The sequence below is a fragment of the Tenrec ecaudatus genome, chromosome 9 (assembly GCF_050624435.1).
Source record: "Tenrec ecaudatus isolate mTenEca1 chromosome 9, mTenEca1.hap1, whole genome shotgun sequence".
Classification (NCBI taxonomy): Eukaryota; Metazoa; Chordata; class Mammalia; order Afrosoricida; family Tenrecidae; genus Tenrec; species Tenrec ecaudatus.
This window is the reverse complement of record NC_134538.1, coordinates 84,532,908-84,541,406: the sequence shown is the minus strand read 5'-3', so window position 1 is coordinate 84,541,406 and position 8,499 is coordinate 84,532,908.

Genomic DNA, 8,499 nt, shown 5'->3' with positions numbered 1-8,499 from the left:
TTCAAAGAACTCTCCATTATGCAATACATTTGTTCAATCTGTGATTCCATTCTTGGAAACCGTTTCAAACTCATCGGTTTGGATGGCTGGCAGCACCTCCGCCATTTTTTCTTCATCTCTTCTACGTTGTCAAATCGCTGTCCTTTCATGCCCTTCTTCATTCTTGGAAACAAAAAGCCTTCACACGGAGCAAGGTCAGGTGAGTAAGGTGTGTGGGACAAGAGGGGCATGCTGTTGTGGCCTTCAGGTTGAACAGGAGTCATAAGATCATACAGATTGAGAACTGGTTAACTTTTTTTTTTAACAATTTATTGGGGCTCATACAATTCTTATCACAGTTCATACATATACATACATCAATTGTATAAAGCACATCTGTACAGTCTGCCCTAATCATTTTTTTCTCCGAACTGGTTAACTCTTATCAGAAGCCTTGAAACAAGCTGGCACAGGCCCAGGTTACCCGCTCGTTAGTTTCCAGCATGAATGAAGAGCGCCTCGACACCTCTCTGGAGACCACGTTGTCTGCGGCTGTGGGGCAGGAGGACTATGGCCGGGATGCTCCTTAGAGGCGAGATGGTGAGACTTCGTCGTACCTGCCGTGGACATGGTATCAGGAGAGAACAGTCCCTAGAAAATGACATCATGCTTGGTAGAGTAGAAGGGCAACTAAAAGAGGAAGGTGGATCGACACTGGCTGCAACAACGGCCCACACATAACAACTGTAAAGATGGTAGGACTAAGCAGTGTTCTTTCTGCTGCTCAGAGGGTCGCTATGAGTCGGAATTAACTTGCTAGCACCCAATAACAGCAACAGAGGCGAGTGACCTGGGAGCACCCACTCATGACTCAGGCTTTAGTGCCCTGACAAATATAACTGGAGTCTCGCCTAGGAGTGGCAGGTAAATGATGATGCATATAGTCTTTTGTGGAAATGTCAGGTGTTATTTGACCCAATGTTAAAGAAGGGGTTAAAGAGCTCATGGAAGTGGGGACATAGCAAAGATTCATTATTTAGGCTGGAGAAGATACTGTCTCCCGTGGGAAGATGCAGGTAACCCTCATGTCTACGCAAGAAGAAATGGAATGGTAAGGGGCTTACTGGCTACTTTGAGAGGGCTGGCAGTGGCTGACCTCCATAATTAGAGTCGACAGTAGGAAACTCAGCTGTGGAATTTGGTTCCTTGTTATCATTGTGGATGATAGAGGACAGGCTGTGGAACTTAACTGAGACCTGGTGGTTATAATTACCTTAATTATAGCCACAGTCTACAAGTGGTTCTCAACCTTCCTAATGTTGTGACCCTTTAATGCAGTCCCTCATGTTGTGACCACCCAACGATAAAATTATTTTCGTTGCTACTTCGTAACTGTAAGTTTCCACTGTTATGAATTGGGCAAAGCGTCATTTGACCTCCAAAGGGGTTGTGACCCACAGGTTGAGAACTGCTGGTCTATAAAGAAGGATAGTAGATAATGATGTTCTGAGGGACAAGGCCAGCTAACTCAGGTGTTACTTGACTTATGAATGAGATTAGTTTCCAACTACGAGAATTTGTAGGCACGTAGGAGCTCCTATGTAGTCTTGCATTAGTGTAAGAATCAAAGAGGCCTAGTGGTGCAGGTGTGTTATGCTGCCAACCACACGGTCAATGATCCAAACCTAGCAGCGACTCCGCCGGGAAAGATGAGGCCGTCTGCTCTAGTCCAGATGCACAGTCTCAGAGTGTACATGCAAGACTAGGAGAGGCCACTGAGGGAATTCACTCAAGGGCAGTACTAGAAAAGGCTTGACGTCATTCAAGGATCTGAAAGTTGCACATGCAGTCAATGAAAGAAATTGTGATGAAGAATTTGATGGGAGGAGTTCTATCATTTCAGTGTGAGGACTCATTTACATAAGATTAAAGGGCAAGGAAACTGGAATTTTGTAACTCTGGGACGGCCTGCAACTGTAGCCCTTCCCATTCCGGAAAAATGGAAAACTGGCAAGCAGAAGACAAGGAGTCCTGGTGACTCAGTGGTTAAGCACTTTGCTGCAAAGTGAAAGGTTGATGGTTCAACCCATCAGTGGCTTACAACAAAAAGACCTGCTAATGGAACTTCCTTAAAGGGTAACTCGCCACCACTAAGTTGATTGTGACTCAGTGACCCAGAGTAGAATTGTTCTATTGAGTTTTTGAGGTTGTAAATCTATAGAGAAGCAGATTGCCTCAATTTTCTTTTAAGTTTTATTGGGATTTCATCCACATATCATACAATTCAATAGTTCAGCCATATCAAGAAGAGTCGTACAAGCCTTAACTTGCTTCCATGGAGCAGCGGATGGGTTTGATCTACTGATGTCATGGTTGGTTAGCAGCCCCATGCATAACCCACTGTGCCACCAGAGCTACTTCCACAAAGGTTACGGCCTGGGAACTTATGAGGCAGTTCTGCATCCAATAGAATCACCGAGTTAAAATCGAGTCAATGGTGCACAGCAATAAGAAGGCTGACGCAACCGTAATAATGGAAAAGAACTGCAGCCCCTCATCTAAGGCAGATCTAAGGCAATTCAGATCTAGAGGCCACTGGTGGAAGGCAGAGGCGAAAGGCTTTTCAAGTATATTATGATAAAGAGGCCTCTGATCCTTCTTCAAAGGGGCAGTCATTTACACATCAAGCCCAGTAATAAATGGAGTTCTGAGCCAAGTCCATCTCATGGTGCGTACAATGGGTCTGTCACTACTCCTACTGCCCCTAAATACATATATGAGGGATACCCTCCCCCCAAAAAGAGAAACAAACAGAAATAGGCTCCACTGGGCAAAGCTTTCGTAATATGCATGTTTCCTCCTAGGTGAGTATTAAGCAACTTATTCTGAGTGCACCCAGTGGTGTCACCTGGGAAGGTTCTCTCTGATCACAGTGAATTTTTTCATAAAAGCAGATTTGCTTGAGCCTTGTTTTTTATGATGGCTAATTTAAGAGAACGATGTGGTATTGTGATATTTTGGTTCCTGCTCTAGAAAATTGCCACAGAAACTGTTGTGATGTTGAACACAGCATACTAGAACAGAGGTATGGGGAAAACTCAAGTGTACGAGTGTTTTTCTTATTTCAAAAAAGGTGAAATGTTGATTGATGACAAACCTCATTCTGGACATCCATCAACTTCCCGAATAGATGACAATGTAGACTTGTAGTGCATTTGGAGTTCATTCCACCAGGTCAGACTGTTAATCAAGCTTTCTATTTAGAGGTTATGAAAAGATGCCATAACAGTGTGCAACCAAAGAGGCCTGATTTGTGGAATACTAGTTTTGCCACCACGACAATGCACCTCCTCACACAGCCATCTCAGTGCACCAGATTTTTGGCAACAAACAGCATGCCTCTCTTGCCCCATGCACCATGCTCACCTGACCTCACTCCGTGAGACATTTTTTTGCATTCACGAATGCAGAGGGACATAAAAGGACAGCTATTTGATGACATAGAAGAGGAGAAGAAAAAAATGAGGGAGGTGCTGCCAGCCATTCAAACCAATGAGTTTGAAAATGTTTCCAAGAATAGAATTGTAGATTTGACAAATGTATTAAGTGTAATGGAGAGTACTTTGAAGATGATAAGAGTGTTTTTGAAAAAATATAAATACATAACTTTTGAAAAATAATCGTTTTTGTTGTTGTTGTTGTTTTTGGTGTACCCTCTCCCACAGTCTGCTTCCATCCAGATTTGCAACCTTAGAAATCCTAAGGGGTAGATCTGCTCGGTCCTAACAAAGCCACTATGAGTTGGGATTGACTCCGTCGCAGTGGGGTTATATACACAGAACTGGATAAACTTATGAGACTGGTAGACCTTGTGGGCTGCTACCACTTGCCCAGGACCTCTGAGAGAGAGCAAGTTTGGAACAGAGTTAATGCGGAGACTACTCTTGTGTCTAGTAGACAGAAAGTAACTAAGGATATAGAAAACCTGAATAACACTATTAACTAACTTGACCTCATTGGCATTAGTTGAAGACTCTAGCCAATAATACCAAATTTCAGAGTTTAGTTTTTCATGCACATGGACCATTTACTAAGCATAGTCTAGTCTAGGGATTGGCAAACTTTTGAGATGGAAGAGCCAATCCTGTCCCTAACAACAATTTAAAAATTATTTGAGAGCCATAAATATATTTTGACAAATAAATAAAATCATTATTATCTGAATAATAGCTTTTAAAGAATTTCAGTTTTACTTTGGAGCCACATGTACACACTGAAACAGCTGTACATGGCTCATGAGCCTCAGTTTGCCGACCTCTGGCTTAGGCCCTAAAATATTTCAATATTTTGAAGGTAAGTCAGATCTTACAAATCATAGCTTATGATTATAATGGAATTACTCTGACTAAAATGGAATTAGAAACAACAAAAGGCATCCAGAAAAATATCTCTAAATATTTGGAATTTTTCTAGCATTAAATAATCCATATACCTAGGTAAGGACATATGGGGAGGGAACAGAAATCACTGAGCTAGAAAGCAAAAAAGCCAGAGAAAAATGAATAAAAATGAAAAGTGTATTTAAAGGCAAATTAAATTGATAAACTTTAGCCAGATGGATGCACAGACAAACAACACAAGACAAAAAATAAACAAGAGACACATTACCAATGTCAGGAGTGAAAGAAGTGGTACTACCATGGGGACTATTATGAACACCTTTAGGCCAACAAATTTGACAATTGAGATGGACAAATGTCTGTAGAGATATATGAACTATGAAATTCACTAATCTGGTCAATCCTGGTGGCATAGCCAGTACTGGCAGAGGAAACCAGCCTCCAACAACTGAAGGGCCAGTAGGCACAATGTACGGTGATAATATATAAAGATTATAGTACAGTCATAGAGGATAAGAAAGGAGAGTAAACTGAAGGAGACCCATTGTATGGTAGCATGCTCACCTTGGCTCCTCTTGATGGACCACGTGGAACTGGGAGAAGTGAGGGAGAACCTTTACTGTCTCGGGACATTTATAGGTAACCATAAGACATGCACGTTCAGTAGATACATGCGTCACAAGGTGGGTGCTAACTGCATTAAGGTCCCTGAGTGCTCAGGAGAGAAAGCCTAATACCTGCATGGGGAAGGCATGAGAGGGTTGGGTGACAGGGCGGGAAGAGAGCAAAAGCACGCCTACTTTTATAGTTAAAGCCGCAGGCTACATAGCAATCAGCCACATGCTTGTAAGAGGTAGCTAAGGCAGCACTATTAGGGGAGGGTATAGTAGGGGACAATATTAATGATGAGAATTTGATGGGACTCACCTCCAACTCACAAGGGAGAAGGCCTCCCTCCACTCCAGAAACCCAGCCTGCCAGCCTCCTTAATATATAAGACTAAGATTCATCCAGGTATGCGCTCTTCCTGCTCCCTACAGGTTACATGTTGGCCTACTAAACACAGGTCAGCAGTTTGAAACCAGTAGATGCTCTGCAGAGCACAGATGAAGCTCTCTGCACCCTTAGAGCTTTACAGCCTCAGAAACCCAGTGGGCACTGTCCTAGAGGGCCACTTAGAGGCAGACCTGACTCAATGAGGGTGAGCTTGAGGGATTTTTGTATTAAAGAACTTGAATCTGCCATTAAAAACCTCACAACGGGGAACCAGTGGAGAGGTCGGGGGCCGGTCCCAATCCCAACTACTAAGTGGACACCTGCCCCTCCCCCCAGAAGAATTGATTTCAAAAGACGGCATTGAAGCTGCAGCTCTGGGAGAGGGACATATCTGATCGGAGCAAATGGGTGTTGATGAAGGGGGAGGAGGAAAGAGTGGAGCACATCCTGGCCCACCAGGCTGTGAGGATGATGATCCCAATTAGAGCAGCCAGTCCACAGAGAGGACCACATGGCCAGCCCCACTATGAGACAAGACGCCCCTCACTGACCCATAGCCTTAAAGGGGACGACACTGGAGACACAGTGTGGGATTTGTACTTGATCTGATCCCCCCACACCGAGGCAAAACACTAAGGGGGTGCAACAGAACAGTAAGGGAATGGAGCAGCGAGGCCTCCAGAGAATGCTGAAAGTGGACTTTGGGGGCAGGGCGTGATGCCCAAACAGACTGGACTGGAAAATACTCCCAAAGGCCAACAAACGATCCTTGAACTAACTACAAGCTTTTTTTCTTTTTTTTGTCATTGGTTTGTTGTTTATTGTTGCTTGGTTTTGCTCTGTCTTGTTTTTGTGCACGCTATTATCTCTGCAGGTCTGTCTAAATAAGATAGGCTGGATGAACAATCTGGAGGAGAAAACAATGGGACCAACAGTTCCAGGGGGACATGGGAGAAGGAGAGGTGGGGGGAAAGGTAGTGGTATTAACAAACACAGGAACAATTGAAAACAAGTGATCCAAATGGGTGGTGAGGAGGGTGTGGGAGGCCCGGTAGGGCATGATCAAGGGTAATGTAACTAAGAGGAATTGCTGAAACCCTGGTGGGGACGGAGTATGATAGTGGGACAGGATGAAAGTCAAGGGGATTAGAAGAAAGCGCTGAGAGGCAAAGGGCATTTATAGAGGGCTAGCTAAAGACATGTACGTATGCAAATATATTTATATATGAGGATGGGGAAATAGACCTATGTGCTTATATTTATAGGTTTAGTACTAAAGTAGCAGAAGGACACTGGGCCTCCACTCAAGTACTCCCTCAATGCAAGAATACTTTCTTCTATTAAATTGGCATTCCATGATGCTCACCTTCCCAACACAACCTCTGAAGACAAAGTGGGTTAATAAGCAAATGTGGTGAAGAAAGCTGATGGTGCCCAGCTATCAAAAGATATAGCATCTGGGGTCTTAAACGGTTGAAGGCAAACAAGCGGCCATCTAGCTCAGAAGCAACAAAGCCCACATGGAAAAAGCACACCAGCCTGTGCGATCACGAGGTGTTGAAGGGATCAGGTATCAGGCATCATCAGAACAAAAAATCTTACCATAGTGAATGAGGGGGGGGGGAGTACGGAGTGGAGACCCAAAACCCATTTGTAGTCCACTGGAGATCCCCTTGGACTCGGGGCAGAGACAAGCCAGACAGGTTGTGATGTAGCAACGATGAAGAATACAGCTTTCCTCTAGTTCCTAAATGCTTCCCCCACTCTATCATGATCCCAATTCTACCTTGCAAGTCTGGCTAGACCAAAGGATGTACACTGGTACAGATAGGAACTAGAAATACAGGGAATCCAGGGTGGATGATCCCTTGATACTGGGAATGTAGAGGGAGCGTGGGTTGGAAAGGGGGAACCGATTACAAGGATCTACATGTGACCTCCTTTCAGGGGGACAGACAACAGAAAAGTGGGTGAAGGGAGACGTCGGACAGAGAAAGATATGACAAAATAATAATTTATAAATTATCAAGGGTTCATGAGTGAGGGGGGAGTGGGGAGGAAGGGGAAATGAGGAGCTGGTGCCAGGGGCTTAAGTGGAGAGCAAATGCTTTGAGAATGATGAGGGCAATGAATGTACAGATGTGCTTGACACACATGATGTATGTATGGATTATGATAAGCGTTGTATGAGTCCCTAGTAAAACTATTAAAAATAAAAGAAAGAAAACTAGAACTAAAAACAAACTCATAAAGAAAACTCCAGGTCCAGATAGCTGTACTGTGAATTTTACCAAATATTTTTAAAAGATACAACCAGTTGTGTACATACTTTTCCAGAAAATTGAAGTTGGGAATTCTTTATAACTCATTTTACATTGCCAGAATTACTCTGATGTCAAAGACACTTCAAGACAAGAACACTTCAGACAAAATATCCCCTTTGTACTTGCAGAAACCAATGTGATCTTAGCATATTTAATATAACAAAATGTTACTGGAGACGCTCCAAAGGAACAGTCAACAACCAGCGAGTTGTAAGAAAGATAGAACTTTATTGTGCTGACATGTGGCTCAGTAGATTCCTGTCCAAAGACTGAGCCCCAACCTTAGGGAGGACTCTACCTATATAGCAGTTTGGACTTGGGGCTTTTCAGGATGGGTGGACGGTTAGAATTAGTTGATTCAAATGTGTGGTGGGAAGGCAGGCAGCAGGTAAGTGAACAGGCAGTTACAGACAGAGAAGTGCTAAGTATTAACCGTTTGGTTTTAGCATTAACACAGGCTTCATTCTCTCCCAGACGTAGGCAGCAGCAGGATGCGAGCTATAACAGCGCGAGATTGAGGTGTGGTCTGTGTGCTCTTACTCCTGGAATGGGGTGCAGTTCTTTTTTTGTTTAATCATTTTATCATGGGCTCGTACAATGCTTATCACAATCCATACATCCACCCTTTGTGTCAAGCACATTTGTACATTTGTTGCCATCATCATTCTCAAAACATTTGCCTTCTATTTGAGCCCTTGGTATCAGCTCCACATTTTTCCCTCTGGGGTGCAGTTCTTATCTCAAATAAACTGTATTATCACAACAAGCCAAGGGACTTTTATTTCAGGAATGCAATGTTG